Below are 27781 nucleotides of genomic sequence, written 5' to 3'. Positions count from 1 at the left end.
TGTACACCTGAAACTAACATTTTAAATTAACTATACTTCAATTAAAAAATAAAATAAAAAAAAAAGACTCAAATTCTTACAAGAGCCCATAGGGACTCAAAGTCATCATAACTTGGGTTTTAATGTAAACATAATCTTACAAATATTCAGAAGCTGAAAAGGCACATGACATTGGAATTATATGAGGAAGAACTTTTTTGCCATCTGATATTCAACAATAGACTGTGCAGTAATAAGGCTCTTCCTACTGGAAGGACTCAGCTAGAGATTAGATGAGCAACTGTCAGCTGTAGAAAAGACTTCTGTGCAGGTGGGATTTCAAAAGCTTCTTCCTACCTAAGGCTGTGTGAACCTCTGATTCTAAATAGAATAGCCTTTACAAACTAATGTGACTTCAGATTTCAAGATAGCAAAGTTTTCCTGAAAAACCAGGGAAAAACAAGAACAGACATTACAATACTTGCAATTTGGTGGCTGGACTTTCTAGTTTAACTCACTTCATGACTGGCTCTTCCCAGTTTTCTTTCTGTTTCCTTTGCATGTAAAATCAGCTGTGGTTTTGAGTGAAGTGGAAGCTATTAAAATGCTCTATAGGCAAGGGAAGTGATTCTTAATACTATTAGAATTTTAATCAGAATTTGGTGAACAAATCTTGGGGAATACTAACCTTATTTGCTACAAAGATTAAAACATTTCTCTGTAGAAAAACAATCGTATAAATCATTCTGATTTCTCCAGTGCTCTGCATATTTATGTTTCCAAGAACATTTCATCCAGAGACTGAGCAACTTGGGGAAATAGAATTACAGCTGGGCTCTCCAAGACACTCACATGTGTGATCAACCCTGTGGACATGCTTGGAATCTGTCCCTGGCCCAGGATCAGATATATACATAAACTCCTCACAAACTCATACCACATTTTCATCCTATCTGTTTCCAAGAGTCATTCTTCACAAATGCTGGAAGGTTGCTTTATGTTTTACTCATTTAATAATGACCCACATAATCTGTAATTTTTTATACCTTGGGAGTCTTTAAGTCTCACTTAATCTCTGTCTGCTCTGCCTTTCACATTTGGTTTTTCTTTTAAGCCATCCCCTCTCCCCGCATAATGAAGTATCAAATAAACACTCTGAAATTTTACCAATTTTTTTCACAAATTCATTCAGCAAACATTTGTTGAAAAAGCCCATACACCAATAATTTGCCAAACAATAAGTTAGCACATGACATTGCTCCTCTTGCTGTGCGTGTTCCTCTTTCTAATTGTATGTGTTCCTATTTCTTGTGAGTTTTGTACTTTGTTTTCATAAGTAGATGATAAACTCTTTGTGGGCAAGGTTAATATTCCCCATATGGTCTAATATTGTCTGTAACGTACTAGATATGCAATAATATTGTCCAAGTTTATTTTAAACTATCAATACTTATATGTTAAACATGGCAAAAGTCAACAAAAGGAATGCATCAGTAATCAATGATAATATTAGCTAATATCTGTTGAGTGTCAGCTATGTGCCAGTCACTTTAAGTGCTTTTCATGAATTAACTTAATTAATCCTCACAACAACCCTCTGATATGGGTATTGTTATTATTATTATTTCTCTTTATGAGAAAATTGATGCACAAATGTTATATAATTGGCCCAGGGTCCCACCTTAAGTAAGTGCTGAAGTCAGAATTTGAACTCAGATCATCTACCTGCAGAGCCTAGATTTTCAACCACAAATGTGTACTGTGCCCAAAGACGAACAACAAATTGAAGGACTTGGAAAATGCTTTTTTTCTCCCTTTGTTTTATAAAATTTTTCACCTGGAATATCAGATATTCAAAGGTGGCAAGGAAATTGAATAAGTGTCTTCCTCTCTAGCATCACCACCAAACAAGCGTCCTCCACCCTTGTACACAGGCGGACAGCATTCAATAGAGGCAGCACTGCAGTTTCTCTCTCAACAGTGATAAAAGCAGTGAGAGAACACAGGCCTTGAGCCCTTTTATTGCACCTGGTCGGACATGGCTCTATATCCCCCAAATAAGCACAGACCCCCTCCAAACATCTCTCTAACATCTGTTACTCAGGGATGAACATCCTACCTCAGAACTTCAGGCTACCTCATGTTTCTGCCTTACTCTGAGATAAAAGTACACCAAGATTATATTTCAGTTCAATTCCTTTTCTATACACAGTTCTTTGAATATCTGAGACATGCTCACTCTGTCATTCATTCTTTCAACAAACTATTATTCACCCTCCTTTCTGTGCCAGATATTCTGTGTGACTGGGACCATGAGACACTCCAAATCCCTGCCCTCATGGAACTTACAGTTTATTCAAAAGATAGGTTATCAACATACAATTGCATGGGGAGGGAAACAAAAGGCCTCTCTTGTACAAGTAAAGTATGTCCATTTCCTAAAACCATTGATTCAAATATTTATTCATTCAGCAAACATCTATTAAGAATATAATATGTACAGGATGCTATGCGTTGGGTAACTGTCCTTGGTAAAATACAGTCCCCAGAACTGAACACAGCGTCCCAGACATGCTTGACCATCACGGAGTGGCACAAGAGCCTTCATCTCCCTGGCTCCCAACCCGGACAACAGCTTATACTGAACGGTACTTGGTATTGTGCCATAATCCTCTCCTGGAGGGCTATTATGAGAACTACTTCTATAAAACCTGTCTCCAGATTTACTGTGAGTATATTCACATGGAAGCCTTTCTGGATGCCTGGGAGAAACTTCTCTCTGGATGCACATCAGTAATACCGGTGTTTCTTAGAAGTACCTGGTTTGCTTTTATGGCATGGACATTATGACCATTATAAGTGATTCTACTCCTAGTTGGCTGCTAGCATATATAAATCAGTTTTGAGGACCCCCTTCTCCCCATAATTTATTCAGTGATCCCTACCAGTCCACCCAAGCATGTGTACAGGACTTCAGGTCAGGCATTTTTCTCTGTATGCACAGTTCCTCTTACTGTTCTGTGTCAACTTTCCCTTTGCTTAATTTTTATTTATTTTTGTACTTATTTGAACTTGTCATAATACACACCGCTCCTTGAGTTACTTGTATCTTGTTAAAAGCAAGATCTGGAGGAGAAAGGATTAACTTGACATCTAGCACGCTAGGTGATGGATAGATGGTGATGATGACAGACGGACAGACAGCAGGCAGGCAAGCAGCTGGGTCCTTCAAAATTCCTTGAAATTGATATTATGCTTCTAACACTGCTGACTAAAATTTTATGTGTGGATAGGTTTTAGCCAATACTGTCCTCTATTTAAGTATGATCCTTTGCACTGAGCCACTATAAACCTGAACTGAACTTACCCTCTCTGATTTTTCCCTCTTGTGTGCCTCTTACAAACTCTCTCTTTTCTCTCCAGCCCCATTTCCACTGTCCATGTCCTGATCTCAAGGCTCTTCCAAATATCCCTGTAGCAAATTCAAGTGAGAGTTTCTGCCACATTCACAATGATTTCCAAAGAGACTATCTCTATGCTATACAAACTCTCTTCTTTGGGGGAAATTAGTCCCCCTCCCTCATCCTGTTAGACATGTGGTCTGAATAGTCGCTGCCAATTTCTTGCTTGACTGACCTCCATGGCCACAATATTTGACTAAAAGTACTATAACATTTAAAAGGTATTTGGCTGCAGGTAATCAAAACTGTTTAACAGTAGCTTAAGCAAGTAAGGATTTGTTTTTCTCACGTAATAAGAATCCTGGAGGTAGGTAGTTGTTCACATTAGTTATAGTGGCGCAAAAAACTTGGGCTTATATCTTTGCAATTCCCTTGGTATTTCCCACACACACATTAACTCACAGTCACCCGTTGGCCACTGCAACCCAAAGCATAGTATGTATTCTAAGGGTAAGAAGAAAAGCAGGAGGAGGAAAGAGGACCCCAATAAACTCCAATCCTTTTTATCAAGAGAGTAGATACGTTTTTAGAAACTCCTACAGCACACTTTCTTTGAAATCTCAACGGAGTGAAGTGGGTTTCAAGGATATCTCCAGTTGCAAAGTATATACATACATACAAGTTGAAAAAATACAGAATACAGTTGTAATGCGGGCTTAAGCTAATCATGATCAGTTGCATGGCGTTGGACTCACTACATCCCAAAAGAAACTCAGGGTTCTATTTTCAGTTAACAAGTTGGAAGTCAGCATTGGATAGGCAAGTGAGCCTCCAGCCTGTTAAAACATCCCATCCCATGACCTTAGTGATTTGTCCATAGATGAGCACATGACCCAGACCCAGGCAAAAGGGCCCTTAAACAAGGTTGTTGAAACTCCCTGGAGAGACAGCTGCCTGTAGTCATAGATTATACCTAATAAAAATATTTTTATAAGAAGCAAGCTAACATAGAAAGAAGTAAAGAAAATAGATTAAAAAAAAAGAAAATCTAAAATGGCATTCAGGTCACTGATTCTTACAGAATCATTGCTAAAGTAAGTTTGACATCTACACTTGTTATAAGATCCAATTAATTTTCTATTATGGTCAAACGAGATCAATTTAGATCGCTATCCCTTGCAACCAAAGACATCTGATTAACCTACTTCTTAACATGTTTCCCTGTTTCCAGCCTCTTCCGACTTGTCTGTGCAGCACTGAGTCCTTAAAGCTGCTTTTCTCAAAAACAAATCCAGTGATGCCACCAACTGATGGTCACCAATCTGTGATGTCTTCCCCATCACCTGCAAGATGAAGTTCAAACAATTTATTATATTAACAGCTATTTATAACTTGGCTCACTACACACAATACAAGGTTTGGCCACATGAAACTTTTTTAGGGGGTGGGGGGAGGTAATTAGATTTACCCTCCTCCAACCAGATAAAACTTTTAATACTCCTAAACTATGCCATGTGCTCCCATGCTATGATCTTCTTTATATGGGATACTCTTCCCTGTGTTGTCCAACTAGATAAAGCCAGTTCCTCAGGATCCAACTCAGCATCAGCTGCCTCTATACCTTCCACTGACCCACACAGGTACACTCACACCTAAACATACTTACACACACCTGCAAAATGTCCCACGTATGTCTTTTTCTCAGTTCCTGCAGTCCCTTTTACATAACTTTATCATAACATGGATCAAATCATAGTAAAATTACTCCTAGCTAAGTATGACTGCTGCAAGGGGAGGAACTGAGAAAATTTGATGAGTGTTTAATTGAAATAAGGTGAAATATTTGCACAAGTGGAAGAAGAAAGAAATTCCTAAAATCATTTGAATTTTTCTTCTATTTGGCTTATTTTCAATTAAATTCCTCAGTGCTTTATCCTTGATTTGCTGTTATAGTTGGCTCCCATCATGTAATAATGTTACTGATATTTCATAATTTAAAGAATATGTTTATGCATAGTTTGTGTCTGTGCATAATAAACCTGGCATTGTGTTTTAGCCCAGTTTTATGGGTGTAAAATATTTTGATAATTTGATTTTATAATTAGAAGTTATCCTCCCACATTTTTGTGTAGCATTTTTGTAATCAGTTCTATGTTTCTACAAAATGTATCAATAATACATTGAGTAGGACAAAAGTTAAAGTTGTGTGGGACATCCACTAAGACCCTTATATAAAGCTGACACCAATCCATTGATCAATAGTCTTTGAGCCTAATTCGTTTTTCATACGATTTTTTAACATTTTTTAAAAATTGAGGTAAAATTGACATGAGTCTAGTTTTCATCTCACTGTGAATTCATCCTCTAACTAGAGTTTCATTCAAGCCACAGTTCTTAACTTTGCTCTCAAGCAGTCAGTAATTTTGGAATGAGATTGAAAATACATAAATAAATATGCCAGTTTTAGAGATGAAGAAACCTAGTTTCAGAACAACTACATGACTTGCAAAAGCTCATGGAACTGATAAGTGGGCGAGTCGGGTTAGTTTTCTAATTCCAAATCCAATTTCATTACACAACAACCTCTTCAGTTGAGACTCTATTATATGTCCTACTAAAATGAAACACTACCTATAACATTTTTTTTAATGTACCACTCAACAAATCTCATTTAAATAGGAAATAGTGTTATCATTTGTTTTCAGTGAATCAGTGGAATTTCTGAGCAATCACTATTGGCTTCTTTATCTGCATGCTTACCAACCATTTATTAATAAGCTAGTTTAATCCTAAATGCCTCTTCTGGTTATCCAAGAGGTCTCTAGTCAATGTTTGCTCAACTTACAATACGAGAAACTTTCGCAAACTCTTTTGCTCAGGAGCTATAGAATCCAAGGAGGCTCAATGTGACTACGGACATATCAGCAAACAAGCTTAACACCAACCGTAACTCATTTTTTTAAATCTAGGACTTCTCCCTCCTAAACGATTGGTATGGACAGTTTTAGCATTCCTACATAAAGAGGGGCTTACAGGCAAAAATCGATTTAGAAGAGAAAGGCTACTGTACTTGTCTTGAATTTGCATACATAGCAAGCCCGCTGTTTGTTTTAATTTAGATTTCCATGTGTTTGGTATGTTTGGAGGGCTTATGGAGATTGGGGTAGGGGACTAAAGTACTGTCCCCGGCCACCTTTGGTCTTGCACTGGATTCTGGCCAGTTACTTCACATGCCTGAATTCCCATCGCATCCAAGTGACATGCTTGCTCTGCAGTCAGTAAGACCAAGGACTGAACAGAAGCCTGCTAATTGTCTAGACCACTCATGTCTGGCTGCCAATTGGCACTTTCCCCTGGAACAGCAGTACACTGCTCAGTGAGAGCAGTCACTGTAGACCAACCTGAAACACTTCCATCCCCCAAGGGGAGCACAGCAGAGGGACTCAAAGGCCTTGCCAACCAGAAGTCTGAAGACTTAATTTCTTTGAGGAGGAGCAGCCTGCTAGGCAAGCCAGTAAAATCATAAAGCAGGAAATTTGGACTATTACATAGCTCTTTGTATAATTCACACTGTGATGGATGTAAAGGATTATATCGATCCTTAAATCTTCTTATTGTGATTGCAGATCACAAAGAAAAAGAGGAGGAAGAGGAGGAGATGACGAAAGAGGAGGGGAAGAAGAGGAGGAAGAAGTTTTACAAGGTAACCCCAGAAAGTCAGTTACCAGTTTCCAACTGAGAAACTCCTTGCAGAATAAATAATATATCCAGCCCTTCTTGTCTGGGTTTGCCTATAGGACAAACAATTGATTATGCATTTTATAGACACACCCATATACACATACACAACCTTGATTTAGTAAGGAAAACAACATAAATGTAGGAACTCTATTTCTCAGCTGTCAGGGCAATGGGGCCCAAAACAATTACCATCCAGTCTTTACTAGTCTCCTAAGTTTATCAGCTTGAAGGCATTTCCTTCATTTGATATTGTCATGGCCAACTCCTGGGGCAAAGCCCTGGGTAAGGACTGCTCTGTGTGCCCGTTCGTAATGAGATCAATTCCAACATTTTTTGAATTTTGGAATTCCTTTCTCTTGAATTTGGAATTCCTTTCTCTTGAAAAGGAATATGGACACAAAAGATACCTCTAAGATGGGGGCAGTGAAGCACTGGGGAGGAGACAGACTTGATTCATTGTTTTGTCCGGTTTTGATGAGGTTAAGGTGAAGTGGGGAGACTAGGGCTGCACCTTCTCTATGCAGGTCTTCAGCATTTTCTTTGTCTCTTGTAAGCCAATTTCCTTCTGCTTTACAAGCACTCTCTCAAACACCAGTGTAGGAGTGCCTCTAAGACGGTCATTTCACCGTCTAAGAGTAGTCCTAGATAGGACTTTTAAAACTCAATTTAAATAATCATCCATTTTCAAACTGTTCCAGGACTTAGAAATGATGTTATTTGATTCAACTGATTGGTCCTGTGAAAAGAAGAGTGTATCAGTCAATGTTTCTAGAACAATTTATAAATTATTTTAACTTTCTCCTTTCTTTCCTTCAATTTCTGGAATTGTTGATAGTAAAAGATGATTGAACTCAAGTGTTTGGAGAAACAGGTTTAAATATTCTATTTCCTGGATAATTGCCAACAAGAATGTTTTTTGCCTGTATTGAAGTGAAACCATAACCCTAATGTTCAGTCACAATCATTTTCAGAGGCAGGGGGTGGGGGTGGGGGGAACATTCCTTAATGTGGAAACTAAAGAATTCGGATTAGGAGCTTAGAGGAGACTTTCAACTCTCAAAACATCCTTTTTTTGTCTACCCTGTAGGTTTGCCCACAGAGTTAAACACTTGGAAAAACATTTTGCAAAGAAAAATGTGAAATGCTTGTTCATGGGAAATCTCTACTCCACCCAGGAAAAGATAAATGGTACTTAAGAACTAGTCTTTAAGAGTGAGATGTTTATTGAAAGAAGGGAGGCTAATTGTCAAAAATGATGAGAAACAAATGTGAAAAGCCCTGTGTTTGGAACTCTGGCCACATGGAGCGTTTAAACAAGCATATGCTGTGTTTCAAAAGAAAAGGCATAGTTTCAGACGTTGCCATTTTTTGAGGAAAAAAAAAATGTTCAGTGTAGGAATTTAAAAAAAAATGGCTGTCAAGGAACATGGAACAAGAAACAAGGAACACAGATGCCAAAGTTATCGTCTCAGAAACACTGGAGCTCCACTTTGATAACAGTTTGGCTTTTCTATAATATTCAGTGACATCACAGACCAGTCTTGCTGGAGACATGTGCTAAAGGGGCTGATATGTGAGAACTACTAGAGATAGGACAGAATTCTCTATGGAGATGAGCTGGATAGCTCTGCTTATCCAAGTTCTCAATCTTTCCAAGGTTTTCGATTAATTTTCAGAGCGCCCTAAAATAAGGTTTTTTAAACTTGGCACTAGTGACATTTTGGGAGGCCAATTCTTTGTTAAGAGAAGTCTGTCCTGTACGTTGTGGGATTTTAGCAGCAACTGTGGCCTCTATACTTATGCCAGGGGCAGTCTCACCTAGTTGTGACAATCAAAAATGTCTCCAGACATTTCCAAATGTCCCTGGAGTGAAGCGGTGGGTAGTAAAGGTAATTGCCCCTGGCTGAGACCCACAATTCTAGAGGATAAAACATTAATTTAGGGTTCTCAGATAAATTGTGTATTATATATTGGCAAATGTACTTAGCAAAGATGCAAACTTCATTGAGTCAGGACAAAATAACCTTGGTTCCCAGTAAAAAGGCCAGTAAATTCACAGTCCTTCTATTCCCTTCAAGTAATAAGCACTACGTGCTTCCACAGATTTTCGTCCCAACTCCGTCATTTGTCCTCAGTATGACCAAGGGCTTGTTACCTGACCTCTCTAACCCTCAGTTTTCCACATCATAAACTGGGGACAATACCTACCTCAGAGTTTGTCCTGAGGATCAAAGAAAACAGCATATCTTAGCACTCATAGTTGGAAATCCGTTAATAAATTATCGTTGGTTATTATATGGCACAGTTCGTACTCAGGTTCAATGAAACAGCTATGTCATCTTTTTCATTTTTTTAATTACTAATCCTATCAGGATTGGCAGATCTTATTAAATGGAACAAGTTTAAATAATCATACAGCAGGACCTACGTACAATGAGAGCCTTTTCCAGCTTTGATTTTGATGTGCCTTTAGCGACCTTCCTGTTGGAAGCAACCCATCGCTTCTTTCTGTGCCGTCAGCCCACAGCTTTCGCTTTCAGTGGGAAAAGGATGAGTGTTGACCAAGAGTATCCCATTTGGGCGCCCACCCAGTCACTGTAACCCAGCCCACAGCTTTCGTTTTCAGTGGGACTGCCCAGTAAAAGAGTCAACATCAACTTAGCTACAGCATGACAAACCGCAGAGTGGTTTCAGCACACACAGCATGCTGAGCCGTGTGCCTTTAGGAAAGGATGAGTGTTGACCAAGAGTATCCCATTTGGGCGCCCACCCAGTCACTGTAACCCAGTCCAAGTGATCCCCTGAAATCACAGAGGGATTCGGATTGTTCCAAGCTTCACTTTAAACAGAAATACATTGGCCACGGGAGAGAGGATGCGGAGGGCTCTCAAGCAGGCAAGAGCAGACAAGGATTCCAGAGACAAGAAGAAACTGGCCCATCTGGGTGTCTCCTGCTCATTTCTGCTGAAATTTTCCCAAAGACCATGCTGCTCAGGATTGTGAAAGGAGACCAGCCACTACTCTGAGAAACAAAATATTCTTTATAAAAGCTTCCCAGAGGGATTAGGATGTTTACAACACTTGGAGAATGGCCAAGTCAGCATAAATTCCAGCACAGCCCAGAGAAGTGATCCAGTTTACAGCCTATGGTCGGTACAGAGGGTGAGCACACCAAGTAGCTCCCCCAGAGTGGCACTACCTGGAGAGCTCATGGGGGGATTTTACGAGGAGAAGGTGATTGCTCACCTGCTGTCACTTCCATTTGGGAGCATCTCTGCTTCCACCAGCTATGCAAGCTCAGGAAGGCCTCCCTTGAAAACATCTGGGGTCTTCAGCTTGGGGTAACCAGCTAAGCCAAAGAGGTAACCACTTTCCCTCCTCCCTTCTAGCCTCATCTCCAGCTGGGTGGTGTTTACTCATTCGTATGGACAAGACCCTCCCAGGAGTGAGACACAGAAATCCAACTCACAACAGCGTAGGCCAAAGACAAATTTATCGACTCACTGAAAGGAAGAGTTGACTCGGGAAAAGAAGACCCTCAATCAAAGAAGAGGGGGCAAGTTCAAACTCCTGCGTCACAGTGTGAGGGTGAGATGAGCCTTTCTCAGAAGAAGGGGTCTGCTGTTCCGGGCGTGCAAAACCAGAGATGTCTACTCCTGCATTCAGTCACTTTCTGCAGATGACCCTGATGTACAACAATACCAACGCTGTAAATCAGGCAGTGGGCCTGCTTTGGTCAATAAAGTTTTATTGGATACAGCCAGGCCCATTCGTTTATGTGTGATCTGTGGCTGTTTCCCCCCTGGCAGCGGCAGAGTTAAACCATCGCTGTCGAGACCGTGGAGTCTGCAAAACCTCCTCTCTACTATCTGGCTCTTTATAGAAAAAAAAAGGGGGGAGGGGGCTGACCCTTTCTCCAAATAATGCTCTTAGGGAATATCTAGAGTTAAAATATGGCTTAAGCAAATCCAAAAATGGTTACAGTTTTGACAAATCTTTCAAGTTCCCAAATGTTTTCTTTAACAGAAAATTGGTTATGTATTTATCCCTACACTTACTGTGAGATATTTAGTTGTTTACGCCTCCTCTTTTTAAAGGCTAAAACAATATGAGGCAATATATTTATGTTTTTAAACTTGTCCTGCATCATGTAGGTTTGATCATTTATAAACAACTAACTAGGCTCCCCATTATACTAAATGTTCCAAGAATCACATGTACTACAGTTATGATTCCCTACTTCAACTATTTTTTTTAAATAACCAACAAAGTTCAAATTATAAACATAAGAAAAGTGCTTTCCTATCTTTAAATCTTTTGGACAAGATTTGACAAAAGTAAATGCCTAAATTCTTGCTGATTTAATTCCTGATTAAATTAATTTTAGTTTCCCCAGGCTTGTCTTAGCCACCCCTGGGACTTGTCTACAACTCAAGATTTCGAAAACAACTGGTGCTAAATGCTCTGTAAGGGACTCCCTCCTAGTCTTCAATTTCCCTCTGTAATCGCTAAAAATTGCTTTGTAATCAAACTGGATTGTTAGTTCACGAGAAGGCTCTTGTGGGTTTCCTAATGAGCTACGTAGTCCATGCCCTATTTTCTCTGACTTTCCCTCAGATTCTATGACTTAATGACAAAAAAATGGGAGGTAAAAAAACATAAAATAAAGCAAAATAACACAACATTCTACCCTTTTTTCCCTCTAAGCATTTCCTTGATGCTACAGGTCACATTAGTAATGCTTTTTAAACAATGGTAAAATTTAACTTTAAAAAAAGGTTTATTTTATTTCAAAAACAACCAAGCAACCAAACAAAAACATTTACTGTGGGTCTGCTATATGCAAGCAAAGCACTATTTTGGGTAGTGGTGATTATAAGAATGTCTAAGAGAATATCATCCCTCAGGAAACTTCCAGTCTAGGAGGAAGACAAACAGGTACCCCTAAATCACACTTTGAAAATAGGGTTCGGATGGAGGAAAAGGGAAGGGTTATGGGACCACAGTATAGAGAACAATTCATTCCAAATGAGAAAGGAGGCAGGATGCCTAGAAAATACTTCACAGAGAATACGCACTGGAATTCAGTCTTAAAACTTCTGATGGATGTGAAAGGGTAGGGTTGAGGATTCAGGTTCACTGTGCTTCATGGAGAGAAAAACATCATGAACAAGCACAAAAAGATGTGTGAGCCGATTTTAATTACCTACTGGGTTGCCCTGAAATTGCTCCTTCACGGGTCTGCCTTTCCCACCCCACCTTCAGCTCCTAGGAAAGGACCACATCTGCTTCACTGCTGTACTGCCAGGGCTTCACACAGTGGCGTCTCTTGAATTCATAGTAATGAATCAATGATGTGATGCAATTCATTCCTTATTTAACTTATTTTGGTTGCAATGTAAGTTTTCCAAAATTCAAGCTTTTAAGAAACTATAAATTTAAATCCCAGTCTAAATCTTACTAGTTTACCAGGACACAGTATTGAACCTCTCCAATTCTCAGTTTCCTAATCTATAAATTAGGAGTTGGGGGGTGGTGAGGGGATGGCAGGGGGGTCATGGTAGGGGAAAAAGATATCCCAGAGATCAGGATAAAGTGACACAGCACACATCAAGAAGCTACCTAACTGCAAGTTGGACCCAGGAGATAATCAAATTGGCTTCATTTCTTTTCTCTTAAAATGAAGAGTACTACTTGTGTTTTCTACGTGCTCGGCACTAACAGAAATTTCTAAAACCGTTTCCCAAGGACCTGTCTTCCCGTTGAGCTCTTCTAAACATATTCCACAGTTGAATGCATCTGGGGAATGTTCTACAACAGGGTCCCCTTCTGGAGAGTCACAGGGCACATCAGCAAGGCTCAAAAAAGCCTGACAGTAAACAAGCCTGTTTAGCTTTATTTACCCCCACGTTCTTCAAACTTATGTGACCACAGACTTTCTCCACGATACTACCACCCACCATGATACACTGTATAAACTCAGATCTAAAGAGGACATTCTAGGCTCATCACTTTCATCCTGCCACCCACCCTGCAAATATTCTTGCCCTTATTCACATGGAATTGCATAAGATGAGATGGCAGGAAGGTAGTTGTTTGTTGTTGCTGCTTCGTTTTGTTGTCTGGCTCTGAATAGCTGTCTTACTAAGTCATGTGTCCTGCTCTAAGTGCGAGTTAAATACTCCTCCTGCCATCAATATGAAGCATTTTTTCAAATAAAGCAAAACAATTACGAGCCATATTATTTTTAAGGTTCAGTTTTTAGTTTTATCTTTTAAAAAAGAAATCTATACTATTTGGGTTTATTTATTTATTTTTAACGCAGAGATTTTTTTAAAAAGTTTCAGAAACACCTCCTTAATGACTCACACCACCCGTAGCTACCTGGGCTCCTCATTTGTAGGGAGCCCTGCCACCAGGACCAAAAAGGACCGAGCACTGTTATCATTTGTCACTCCACACTAGCTGATGTGTCTGTGTGGGACACAGCCTCCCTCAACACAGTTTCAGTTTTTACTTATTTTACTTGCACTATTATCCATGAGACCCAGCCGGAGGATATTTTCACCTTCAAAAAATATACATAATAATGATATTTTTCTCTCACCTTGTGAAATGAATAAAATAGAAATAACTCTTAAGCTCAGAACCCTAGTGGAAAAAAAAATGCTAGAAAGCTTTTATCAAAAGTAGGCTCATTCAGGAACAATCCTAAACATTTGACTTGGTCATTAGTCAATGTTATGCAAACAACCACCACAAACCTCATTACCCTGTAAGATTCCTGAAAGGACTGGAAGAGTTAGGGGTGAGGATGTTCCTACCATCATGCCCAGCCCTTCGTGACTGCTTATGACCCAGGGAAATAATCCCATTGGAAATTCAATTGAAACAAAACAAAACAGAAAACAGAGTGGTGTGTGAACAGAGAAAGTTCAATTTACTTCCTTATGGCCAGGTCTCTTAACCTGAGGTCCCTGGATCACCACCTCTCTAGACAGGTTTCAGGTGATTTATAAGCAAATTGGAAGATGTACATGGGAATACTTCTAGGGCCCATCCGTCTCATCAGAGAGAGAGTTAGAAGCCACTGCCTTATAGTGATAGTATTGTTGTCAATAACAATAACGGGACAGATTCTCTCCTTTCCTCCCTACCCACCACATGCTCACAAACTTGCCCCCCCAGAAAGTTTTACAAATTACAATATTTGATCATTTAGTATCTGGTGCTAATAATTTTCTGATGACTTTAACTGTAAACAGCCTACAAGCCCTGTACTACTGGTCTACTATTCCCTGGCTACACTAGCCTAGTTGATGTGTTCTATTTCTCCTTTTCTTCCTCCTCCATCTTTCATATCTGTGAATCCCCTTCCACTAATTTCTGGATAAATATAAGTTAAAATGTTGAGATGTAACTATGTGGGGGAAGGTGGAGATGCAGAGTGTCTGTGAATCCTGGTCACTAGGGTTTGTAGAGTAGCTTCTAGTTTAAAAGTGTTTACTGTAAGTTAGGGTCCAACTTAAATTTCCATTTTACAGATCGAAGAATAGGATTCTAAGCAGTTAAGTGACTTGTCCAATTTTACCCAGCTAGTGCAGGATAGAGCCTAGGAGATGCAACTCAAAATCCTAAGACTCAAAGTCTTGGAGACTCAGAAAATTCTACATTCCACCAAGGCCACTTTTACCAAAGGAACACAACTCAGCCTTCCTTTTGCCCAGTACTCCATGAAAATAGGTTCCAAGATCAAATACATTTCAGTTAATGTGGGTCTTTAAGAAACAACAGCAAAACAACTGTTTAAGTTTCTTAACCTAGGCATGACCAGAAGACCTTCTATGGAACGGAAGTGCTGAAAGGATGTAGAACTACATCAAATCGTATCTATGCAAGTAACTCCTCAGGATGGAGAGTTGGGACATGGAGTTGTTTTTCTGTTCCATTTTATCTAATAACCTTGCCAAAACTTGTTTTTTGAATAAAACAGCCATCAAGAGAAGGAGTTTTTTCTGTCTACCTGCTTTAGTATATCAAAGTTTTTAATCAACACTGTTGCTTATCTAAAAAACTTTTCTTAGTTTCAGTCTTCTCTACCTAGTATCATTAAGTGGTCTCCCTAAGGCTATTTTTCTACTACAATTAAGCCAGCTATATTTTTGCCAGATCAATCTTTCTAAAATACAGGCCAGGTGACATAAGTCCCCTGCTCAAAAACACTTTGCTGACCCTGACCTACTACAGAATACAACTGAGGGCTATTATAATCTGGACTCAACTCACCTCTTTAATTTCTGTCTCTTTCTAGTCCTTTACACAGAGGACAAGTATGTGATACATTTATCATCACGTCCCACCCAAGCTAATATATTCATTCAACAAATAGTTGTCGAATACCTACCATGTGCCGTATACTCTGCTAAACTCTAGGAATATCCCAGGCATGTGGCCCCTGACCTCATAAAGCTCATGGCTAAGCAGAGAAGACAGACAATAAACAAGAAGATAAATGAACTATGGTAAGTATTCCTGACGAAACAAAGTAGTGGTTGAAATACAGAAAATGGGGATGGGGCCAGTGGGAGAGAGGAAGGAATCTAGTTAAGTAGGATGGTTGGGGAAGGCATAGCTGAAGATGCAACTTTTAAGTGAAAGGAAGTCATCCTTGCAAAGGAGCATCCCAGATTGAGGGACCAGCATGTGTGAAGGCCGTGAGGTGAGAAAGAGCTTGCAAAAATGGAAAGAGACCTCTCTAAATGGGAAGCACAGGACCAGCACAGTGGCGGAGTCTACATCATGCAGGTCCTTAGACCCAGGGAGAGAATTTAGGTTTTTACGTAATAAAGAGATTTAAGCAAGGAAGGGCCACAGTCTGATTAATATTTTTTAAAAATCAAGGAGCTATCCATAACCAAAATAAGCCTCTGCCTTCAAAGGGAACTTATAATAGTAATAATATTGAAAAGCAAAAGTACTAAGGTATGGAAAAAAAGACATAACATGTTATACAAATATGTGTTTATATGAGACTTTCTGCTAACAAAAAATTAGACTGGAAAATTTTAGGGTTGGAAAATCTCAAGTTTATCCAGCCTTAGTCTATGGTCTGACATATAGCACATGGAGGTGAGAGGCAGAGCATTCATTCAGTCACAACTTCAACTCTTTTGGCCCCAATCCATTGTAAGAGTCTGAGAGGCAGGGGCAGAAATAGAATACGAATTCCAGGATATGATATAAAGCAAGCTTAGCCTGAATTTCAGAGTATGAAAACACATGGTATTCCTAAGTAAATTCCATATAGTATCAAACCAGCTAAAATCTAAGAAAAGATAGCAGAACCCCTGAAGTATCAAAAAGAGCAAGCCCACAGCATTCCCAACAATTTCGAGTAAGATCTCCAAGAGATCAAATCTTTTGTATGTTTACAGCCTATCTAAATTAGAAGTTTTTTTTAAGTCTGATGTTAATACTCCATTTTTTGACAAAAACGTAGAGTAGACCCTAAGAAAAAAATATAGAAATAGATTTTAAACAAACATTTCTTTAAAAATTGAAGCATAGTTGATTTACAATGCTGTGTTGGTTTCTGATGTAGAGCAAAATGATTCAGTTATACATAAGTATATATATTCTTTTTCATATTCTTTTCAATTATGGTTTATGGTTTATTACAAGATATTGAATATGATTCCATGTATAAGTGATATCATATGATATTTGTCTTTCTCTGTCTAACTTACTTCACTTAGTATGATAATCTCTAGGTCCATCCATGTTGCTGCAAATGGCATTATTTCATTCTTTTTTATGGATATGTAGTATTCCATTATATACATATACATACACTATACACACACACACACACACACACCACAACTTCTTTATCCATTCATCAGTGGATGGACATTTAGATTGCTTCCACCTAGATCTTGGCTAGTGTAAATAATGCTGCTATGAACATTGGGGTGCATGTATCTTTTCAAATTAGAGTTTTCTCTGGATATATGCCCAGGAGTGGGATTGCTGGATCATATGGAAACTCTATTTTTAGTTTTTTGAGGAACCTCCATACTGTCCTCCATAGTGGCTGCACCAATTTACATTCCTATCAACAGTGTAAGAGGGTTGCCTTTTCTCCACACCCTCTCCAGCATTTGTTGTTTGTGGACTTCTTAGATGGCCATTCTGACTGGTGTGAGGTGATACCTCATTGTGGTTTTGATTTGCATTTCTCTAATAATTAGTGATGTTGAGCATCTTTTCCTGTGCCTGTTGACCATCTGGATGTCTTCTTTGGAGGAAAGTCTATTTAGATCCTCTGCCCATTTTTTGATTGGGTTGTTTGTTTTTTGTTATTGAGCAGTTGTAAACAAATGTATTTGAGGAGCAAGCTCAAACCTAAGTAGGAGGCAGCATTGCCATGGGAAGAGCCAGGCTGCGTTTTCTGCTCACTGAGGACTTTCTGAGGTTGCAATCGACTTTCCTTCGGTTGGGCCTGAATTATCATATCACTGAAGAACTGAAGACACAGCCATGGTGCCTAATCCTCTCTGTGACTGCTGTGTGGGCTGCTGTCCACATCGCTGGCCTTGCTGCCTGGATTCCACATAGTTTTGACTGTTTATCCTCTAGTTCCTGTGGCTCTGAATCAATAACTTCTTTTTTGTACCGAAGCTTCTCTTAAAAATATATGAACGAGGTTAGAGAAAGTGTGCTTTTTCTGAGTTTCAAAACACTATTGTTCACCCTGGAGAATACTGATCTGGGATTGTAGCTGTATATGATAGGATGTGTGGAAACGGAAAAGAAAATCTTCTGACAACACAGTACATGAGTTACAAAACCCAGGAACTCAGAGCACCAGCTTATCATCTGTTGACTTGAGCGTGACTAGTTCCAAACCTGCCTTGTGTCACTGTTGCAGAGTCCCTGGCGCTGTCCCTGAGGGAGGTGGCTACAATGCGGTGATTAAGCTGTGTTTCTGCTGCTGTCTTCATGATGCTAACAGAGGATGTCACCCTGACTTAACTTCTTTAACCTTTCTTTTGATCAAATTCCCAGGTATCTACAGCAATTCCAAACTGCAGCCAACTGAGTTTGAAGATAATAAAAATAAGCTTCTCCAGCTGTTGCAGTACTGAAAGCTGCGACATCCTATTTGGAACAGCCTTACAAGTCTTTGATTAACAGTCTGGAATCCTGTGTTGGTGCTGTACAGCTCTTGGTGTAAAATATCACCCACCCTACCCAATTTGCTTGGAATTTAGCTCAAACAGTATTTGAGGAGTAGTCATTAAAGTGACACTCCAAGGAAACCCATTCAAAATTTGATTCCACATTTTTATGAAATAGTCAAGAATTTCCCCTCACCTTTAAATAGCTCTACAGATGGTCCCCAACTTTCTGTGTTTCGACTTACAATTTTTCGACTTTACAATGGTACAGAAACAATACACATTCAGTAGAAACTGAACTTTGCATTTTGATCTTTTCTCTGGGGCCAGCGATGCACAGAAGATACCCTCTCCTGGTGCTGGACAGTGGCAGCAACAGCCTCCAGACAGCCGCCCACCCAATCATCAGGGTGAACAACCCACGCACTTACAACCTCTCTGTACCCAGGCAACGATTCTGGTTTTCACTTTCAGAACCGTCTTTAATAAACTACATGAGCTATTCAATACCTTCTATAAAGTAGGCTTTTTCTGATAGATGACTTTGCCCAACTGTAGGCTAATGGAAGTGTTCTGAGAGTGCGTAGGGTGGGCTAGGCTAAGCTATGGTTTTTGGTTGGTTAGGTGTATTAAATGATTTTCAACTTGCAATGGGTTTATTGGGGCATCATCCTATGGTAAGTCGAGGAAGATCTGGATTCCTTTCCATTCTATCATCTTTGCCTGATACACCAGTTGACTCAGGGTCAGCCAAGAAGCTTGAGGCAGCAGCTGTCATCCCTGCTTTTTAGGAACAATCCAACAGCGGAGAAACATCCTTCCCAAAGTATCTATGCCACTGCTCACAGAAGTAAATGCCATCAAACAACCTCAGACCTTTATCTTCCTTAGGAAACTACAGGAAGATGGAAGTGCTGTTTTCTAAGGGGAAAAACAAACAAAACTATGGGAACGCAATGTCATTAAGAGCCAATGGCAGTAGAAAAACGGATACCTTAATCATCAAATAAATAAATTAAAAAAAAAACCCTCTGCTGAAGTTTTAAGAATATAAGGCTGTATTTCTCTTGTAACAATACACGGCAAATATAAGGCTTTGTATTTTCAAATTCTTTATCTGGAGTCAGGCTACCTAGGGTGAACTCTAGCTCTGTCACTTACTAGTTGTTAAACTTAAGGCTACTTAGTTCACTATACCTGAGTTTCTTCTGTAAACTAGGGGGAAAGTATAGAAACTTTATAGAATTGATAGGAGGGTTAAATTAGTTAATATACATAGAAATCTACAACTGTAACTGATCCACCGCAGAAAGAGCCAAGTAACTTTGAGATGCTGTTGCTATTACTATTAGTGTTATTTATCATCATGATCATCTGTGTCATCTTAATTGAATTTCCACAACAAACTGTGGGGCCATTGTGTCCCATGATGTAGATAAAAGAAACCAAGTCCTTATGGTTAAAAAAAATTAAGACTTTCCAACTAATTAGAGCAGAGCCATGGTTAGCATCCTGAGCTCCGTTCACTGACAGTGCCTTTCAAAACTTGTTGCAAGAAGATGGATTCCAGCATCACCTCAGTGCTTCTTTCACTTTTCCTTCTTTGTGCCATTTTCCTAAGTCACAGGTCGCAAATTCCAACCTTTTCTCTTTATCTTCCTCTGAAGGTATTAGGCGTTGCAGGAAGAAGGCACAGCCTACGATTCCCTTTGTTCCCCAGATACCACTCATTCATCTCTTTGCTCATCTCTTTTGGATTACAAAGCACCCCTGCATCCTCTTCCTGCTCCTCCCCCTCTTCCTTTTCTTTCTGTCTCCCTAACTCTAACTTTCTCTAGAATCCTTCAGTTATTCTTCTTTTCTAAGCTATCTTCAAGTCTGTGCTCTCTTTCTACTTTAAACAAGCAAATATCCTTCATTTCTTGTGAAATCTTGACTCACCATGGTAGCTTTCCATTAATGGTCCACAATTCCCCCTCAACTCACTCTTATATCCTATAATCCAGCACATATGTTTGCCAAGCTTATTGGGATTTCTTCCTTGAAAGTCACCAAAAAGCCACTTATTGTTGGATTTGGTGCCCTTTTCTCAGCTGCTAACTCCCTTCATCTCTCCAGCAGTGACATTATGGGCCCCACCTCTTCCTACACCCTTTGTCCCTTGGAATTCACTACATTGGTACCTTACTAATTTTCCTCCGAGCCATTTTTCATACTTCTCTGTCTTCACTAATATCTGCTTTGTTTTCTCTCCCCCACATTTTTTTTCAATTAAAAAACCCATCATTCTACAAAGAGCTGTCTTTAAGCCCTATCCACTGTCACTCCGTTAACTTCCTATCTGCATTACAGATCTATAGTGTGAAATTCGTCTTCGCACTCAAGCCTTCCCACTTCCTCATGATTTCTGTTTCTTGTCCTGGTCAGTGATGGCTCTCAAGATATTTGAAGTAAAAATGGCCTGGGATTATATTTTGGCTTTGTCAGTTAAGTATCACTCAGGCGAAGCTCCTTAACTTCCCAGAATTTTAGCACATCATCCATCAAACGGGGTTTGGGCTGAGGAAATTATAAGTAAGTCCAGTGCTATGTCATGAAGGGGATCTTGGGAAGTCATTTCCCCTTCCGACTCCCTATTCTTACCCTGCCACACACCTCCCTTGCCCATTCCAGACTTTCAGCCCTGAAATCATACAGCTAGATCTGATTTCTTCCTCAGCCACATTTCCTATCTCCAGTCTATCACCACTTTCTTAGTATCTCCTGCATCCTTCCCTTCCTGTGGGGTTCCTTTACCATCTGCAGAGCATAAGCCCTCATTACTCATTACCAGATCATCACAAAAGTCTTCTGACCAGTTTCCCTGCCTTCAAGTACTTTCAACTCTCAGTCTACCCTGGATAATGACACCAATTAATACCCTAACATCAGTGCTTAAAATAATCAATTGCCCAAGGTAACACAGCTAACAAGTGGAAAACAAAGATTTAAGCGCAGACAGTCCACTCCTGAGTCTGTGCTCGCAACTCTCAGCCTGTACTGTCTCACCACCAGTGCTTTAGCCTGGAATTCAACATCCATCATGATCTGACCCAGAGTACCTTTCCAAGCTTTCCTTCCGCCAGATCAATATACCAGTGTTTGATTTATTTACACTTCCTAAAATAAGCTCTCTTTAACCTTTAGGGTTATTTAAGCTGTAACAAAAAACTAACTCAAGTGGCTTAAACAGTAAGGGGGTATATTACCTCATATAACAAGCCAAGAGGTAGGACAGTTCCATAGGTATTTAATATCACAGCTTACCACCGAAACTAGGACCCAGATTCTGTCCGTCTTCTTACTCTGCTGTGTTCAACATGATCTCCCTGAGCTCCTTTTGTGTTTGCCAGTTGGCGCCATAGGAATTATGTACAGATATGACAACATCCAATGAAAAAAAAGGAGAGTAGCTCCACTGTGCAACATGCTTTTGAATGAGGAATTTTTTTCCCATCTCACCCAATCCTCACCACCAGACTTCCCTTGGCATCTCACTGGCCAGAGCTGTATCACCATCATAGGGCACTTTGGAAACAAAGCATGAGACCAAGCAGATTCGGCAGTTTCCAAAGTTTCTGAGGTATGACCAGAGTGAAAAATACATTGTACACCCCAACTCAGCACATGAGTAAATACATCTCATACGGCATATATAAAACAAATGAAAGTCTCATAAAATAAAATTCATCCTGTATGATCTGTTTGTATATTTTGGAAATTAATCCTTTGTCAGTCACATTGTTTGCAATTTTTTTCTCTCATTCCATAGGTTGTCTTTTCAGTTTGCTTGTGGTTTCCTTTGCTGAGAAAAAGCTTTTCAGTTTCATTAGATACTATTTGTTTATTTTTGTTTTTATTTCCATTACTCTAGTAGATGGATCCAAAAAAATATTGCTGCAATTTATGTCAAAGAGTGTCCTGCTTATATTTTCCTCTAGGAGTTTTACAGTATCTAGTCTTACATTGAGATCTTTAATTCACTTAGAGTTTATTTCTGTATATGGTATTACAGAATGTTCTAATTTCATTCTTTTACAGGTAGCTGTCCAGTTTTCCCAGCATCACTTATTGAAGAGATTCTTTTCTCCATTGCATATCCTGCCTCCTTTGTCGTAGATTAATTGACCGTAAGTGTGTAAGTTTATTTCTGGGTTTTCTATCCTGTTCCACTGATCTATGTGTCTGTTTCTGTGCCAGTACTATATTGTTTTGATTACTGTAGCCTTGTAGTATAGTCTGAAGTCAGGCAGCATGATTCTTCCAGGTCCATTCCTATTTTTCAAGATCGTTTTGGCTATTCAAGAGATTAATTTCCAAAATATACAAACAGCTCATACAGCTTGATATCAAAAACAAACATTCCAAGCAAAAAATGTGCAGAAGATCTAAATAGACATTTATCTAAAGAAGACATACAGATGGTCAACAGGCACATGAAAAGATGCTCAGCATTGCTAAACATCAGAGAAATGCAAATCAAAACTACAATGAGGTATCACCTCACATCAGTCAGAATAGCCATCATCAAAATTCTATAAGTAATAAATGCTGGAGAGGGTGTGGAGAAAAGGGAATCCTCCTACATTGTTGGTGGGAATGTAAATTGGTGCAGCCACTATGGAGAATAATATGGAGTTTCCTTAAAAACTAAAAATAGAGTTTCCATATGATCCAGCAATCCCACTCTTGGGCATATATCCAAAGGAAACTCTAAGTCAGAAAGATACCTGTGCCCCAGTGTTCACAGCAGCAATGCTTGTAATAGCCAAGACATAAAAGCAACCTAAATGTCCATCAACAGATAATTGGATAAAGAAGTTGTGGTATATTTATACAATGGAATACTACTCAGCCATAAAAAAGAATAAAATAATGCCATTTGTAGCAGCATGGGTGGGCCTACAGATTATCATATTAAGTGAAGTAAGTCAGAGAAAGGCAAATATCATATTGTATCACTTACATGTGGACTCTTAAATAGTGAGACAAACTAACTTACTTCAAACAGAAATAGACTCAGAGACATAGAAAACAAACTTATGGTTATCAGTGGGGAAAGGGGTGTGTGGAGGGATAAATTGAGAGCTCAAGATTTGCAGATACTAACTACTATATATAAAACAGATAAGAAAAAAAATCCTATATAGCACAAGGAACTATATTCAATATCTTGTAATAGTCTATAATGAAATAGAATATGAAAAGAAACATTATAAATGTATAAATTGATTATTATGTTGTACACCAGAAATTAACACAAGATTGTAAACCAACTATAAAAAAATGCTAAATTCAAAACAAATAGACAAACAACAAGGACCTACTACTGTCTGGCACAGGGAATTATACTTAATATCTTATAATAACCTGTAATAATCTATAATGGAAAAGGATCTGAAAAAAGAATATATATATAAAAAAACTGAATTGGTTTGCTGTCCACCTGAAATGAACACAATATTGTAAATCAACTATACTTCAATTTTAAAAAATCATCCTAACTGTGCATTATATTCAGATATTTTCTATTTTATTCTCTATCCTACTCTATTTCACTAATTAAAAAAAAAAATCCTGATTCCAACTACTAAACTGATTTTAGAACTCATAAATAGACTGCTACCTGCACTTTGAACAACACCAGCTTATGCTAGTGAGAATTTACCCAAGTCATATAGAAGAGGGGTGAACTCAGGAATATTGTCTGGCCAGCATGGAAGAAGGAGAAATGGTTTTGAAGGCAACCAATACTTTTCCATTTTTATTATTATTATTCCATTATATATTTATCATTTATCCATGCCTTTGACACCCCTCACTCAACATCTATTGACAAAAATTGGGATTTTCAGACTTGGGTTGTTTCAACAGACTGCTGAAAAGGCTGGAAGTCTATTTATAATCTCAAAACAAAAAAATCCAACTGAGTTTCCTCAGCAGTTTGCACATCACAGAAAATAAGTTAAAGATTTTTAAATTCAAGATCTAGTTTCTTTTGAGATATAAGTAGGGTGAAAGGTCATGGGAGTTCAATTAATTTACTTTAAAGTGCTCCTTTTAAATGATGTCCAAAGAATAAATCATCAAAGATTCATCAGGAAAGACCGTCTCTCTCCCCCTGTTTGGAATGTCTAAGGATCTGGGAGCAGCTGGCTCTGTCTCTGTTCTCTCTTTTCCTGATTCATCTTGTGTGTGACCCCAGGGAGAGGTCACCCTGTGGCTCTAAATTTCATAAGTCTGTGCCCTCCCGGAGCCTGCTACTTTCTCCCTACAACTACCCTACCCTCCAGAACCTTAATGAGCTCAGCAAAGACTTTAAAGAACCTGCGCCTTGTGCCCAGTCTTGCTCTACACAGACCTACGATCATTGGTGTTTTCACAGTAACACACTGATGTGCTTGAGTATCTGCTGGGTACATCATCGTGCAAAGCTGCAGGGAACCCCACATGAATAAACTGGAGTGCCTATTATTAAGCAACTTGGAGTCTAAAACCGGAGACAATCCTGCAAACGGCTACATAAGACAGAATTGAATAGTGAAGGTTTCCAAGAAAAGATGCTGACTAGCATTTGGGGAGCACCCACTGAATGCCAGATACCATGCTAGGCCATTTATATAAACTACCTTATCGGAAAGCCATAATATTATTGTGCAGATGATGAAGCTGAGGCTCAGAGAGCATCCCCTCTAAATTTTCCATTGGGACATGGTTAGTAAGCAGTAGACCCCAAGAGCAGAATGAAATGAGCCCCAGGCAAGAGGGAATTTTATCCAGACAAAAGGAATACATACTTAAAATAGATCTTTGAAATAGATGGGCTGTATCCCCAGCAATGGGAGGCAGACTAGGGTGCTGAGGGTAGAAGGTGGCCCTTCCATGAGTTTTACAGGCAGTTTGGGTTCAAGGGATGCTAAACAGTACAATTTGGCTGCCACAGAAGGTGAGCTTAGGAGAATGAAAGACAGCAAACGTAGAAAAGATGCTAAATTCCAATCACCCCAACTTTTGTAATTCTGTAGAGGGTTCTAGAAAGAGAAAGCCCCTTCTGCAGCTTGCCTATTAGATTATGAGTTCAGAGAGCAGGAAGTGTGTGCATAGAAGTGACCCTCTCGGAAGAGGAACCAGATGTCATATTTCCATGACCCTCATAGCAAAGCTCAGTGAGTTGCAGCCAGTAGGTCTGCAGCTCACCTCTAATGAATGAATGAAAGACAAACAAAGGAGCATTTTCTGCTCCCTCTTGCCAAGTTCCTCAAGGAATGGATCAGGGTAAGCTGCTAAATAGCAGGCAGTGGGGACAGGGGCTGTCAAGCTTGACTCTGTTCCAACCTCCAGATAAGTGAACTAAACAGCAAGGCCAGCCTTTCAGTGGGTCCAAGACCATCCCTTCTGTTATGTAGAAATAGTGTGCTAGAGGGAAGACAGTATTCAGGAGGGAACAGACCAAACATATAAGAGGCAAATATTTTAAAGGATTTGCAGTGGGATCTCAAGAGTCACTAATCCCATGGCTCATATTCCTATACCTCTAAACCACCTTTCTTGCACACAAATCTGGTACTTTACTCTGGCAGGCAAGAATTCTACCACTGAACCATCTATGTACCATCTGGTATTTTGCTTAGGATGTAGAAAGAAAGAAGCCTAAATTTCTAAGTTTAAGTTACTTATTGCCTTGTGGGTTAAGTGACAAGGCAAATCACACTGGTGACTCAGTGGCACAGTGCACCGAAGTACAGATGCAGCTTTGTGCAAAAGTTTGGCTTCAAAGACTTTGTAAAGTGTTAATATATAGATTAATTTCATACAGGAAGAGGCTAAAATGAGTGGAAGAACAGTTCTGCAACATTAATTTGCCCGGTTTTACAAGCAGGTAAAAATGAGCCCCCTTGCAGGAGGAGTCACAGCCTGAGTAAAGAGAAGCCACATCCAGGGAGAGGAGGGACGACAAGGGCCAGAAATGGGGAAACAAGATGTGGAGAGGAAGTCAAGCCTTAGAGATGCATACACCTGTTTCTGGTACGGTGATGGCTTGGAGTCATTTATAAATGGTAGTGGTAATGGCAGTAGCAGGAGCTGCCGTCACACTAAACAGGAAGCTGCTGGTGACGACTGTTGTTAAGGTTTGAAAATATCTTCCATTGGCTTGTATGTACCAATCACAAGGCAGCATGAAGATATGCTGGCCACATTTTAAGTGACAAAAATCAGGTGGAAGATATCAAAGACTTTCATGCTAGTGTGTTTCAATTAGTGAAAACAGATACTGGATACATTGACTTTGGATAAGTGTGCACCATGTCTATGACTCCGATATTGTGAATTAGATGACTTTTCAGGTGAAACATATTGAATATTTAGGGCTTAATCCTGCAGTGCTGTCCTTTCAAGAAACGGCTGAAATCTGGAAGAGCATCATGATACAGTCAGTGTACGGACCCCTCTGCTGAGTCACCATGTGGCCAAGACTGTCACATGCTTAGCTGCAGAGAAGTAAAATATCAATTTCAACATGCAGTAAGGAAAAACATCCATTTGGGGAAAGCCAAATAGTCGTCTAAGGCTAATGTATATTACTTTGTATATTAATACACAATATATATTAACTGCCACATTTGTTCATAAAACATAGGACAATATTTTCATTTAATTTCACTTAAATCAAAACACGAAAGTAACATTAAGAAGTTTTTGAAGCCAAAAAAAAAAAAAAAAATCAGTGTGAGAGCTTAAGTGCACCAATATGGTCATGGTTAATAAATAGTTTAGCCTTTCCATTCTCTTATTTTTTTCACAAATCTTAAAAACGATTTCTGTCTTCAAGGTGGGGACCCACTGTAAACTTGGGAACACAACGCAACAGCTTCTCTCTCTCCCACCGCCCCTTCATTTCATAGCTACATACATAAATGCACCCCAGGTACAAAAATTTAAACACAAGAGGAAAGCTAATTTCTTGGAAAATCCAGATTCTAAGATTAAGATTTTGGACTGCCTCCAAAGTATATTCATATGAAGATGTGAGATTTTCATTTGTTTGTTTTTGCTTCTGTATAGGGAACTCTCAGGATATTAATAAATACTGAATGAAACTCACTGTTCTTCAGCTGTGAATCTGATAGTGCTAGATTGAGGCGTCTGAGGAAATTCTGTCTCTCTGCCACCATTAACCCGCTGTGCTGAATCTTCACTACCCCATCGTAGGCTGCAGTTGAGAGAAAACAGCCTGCAGCCCTGTATCTTCTGTCTTTGGTAATAATAAAACGAGATGAAATGTTTGCCTTGTCAGCTGAGTTCCCTTTACACTCAGCTGCAATTCCTTGCTTCTGAGCTGTGGTTTCCAGATAATGGTTCTAACTAGAAGGACAGTAAAGGTGGAAATGGGAGGCACTGTTTGAAGGCTTTGTAGTGTCTTTGAGTTTGGAAGGGATACTA

At 39.3% G+C, this 27781-nt stretch overlaps 1 long non-coding RNA gene across 1 annotated transcript in view; it reads right to left on the bottom strand.

Annotated features, from left to right (window-relative positions):
* The window catches only part of LOC116154382 (uncharacterized), an 873015-nt gene that overhangs the window by 517912 nt on the left and 327322 nt on the right, over positions 1–27781 (bottom strand). Inside the window, exon 6 of the long non-coding RNA XR_004138267.2 lies at positions 4586–4723. This is a non-coding gene — a long non-coding RNA (uncharacterized LOC116154382). The remainder of the gene's footprint in view (positions 1–4585; positions 4724–27781) is intronic.

The sequence above is a fragment of the Camelus dromedarius genome, chromosome 6 (assembly GCF_036321535.1).
Source record: "Camelus dromedarius isolate mCamDro1 chromosome 6, mCamDro1.pat, whole genome shotgun sequence".
Classification (NCBI taxonomy): Eukaryota; Metazoa; Chordata; class Mammalia; order Artiodactyla; family Camelidae; genus Camelus; species Camelus dromedarius.
The sequence above is the reverse complement of the archived record's forward strand: the minus strand, read 5'-3'. Positions and strand labels throughout refer to the sequence as shown.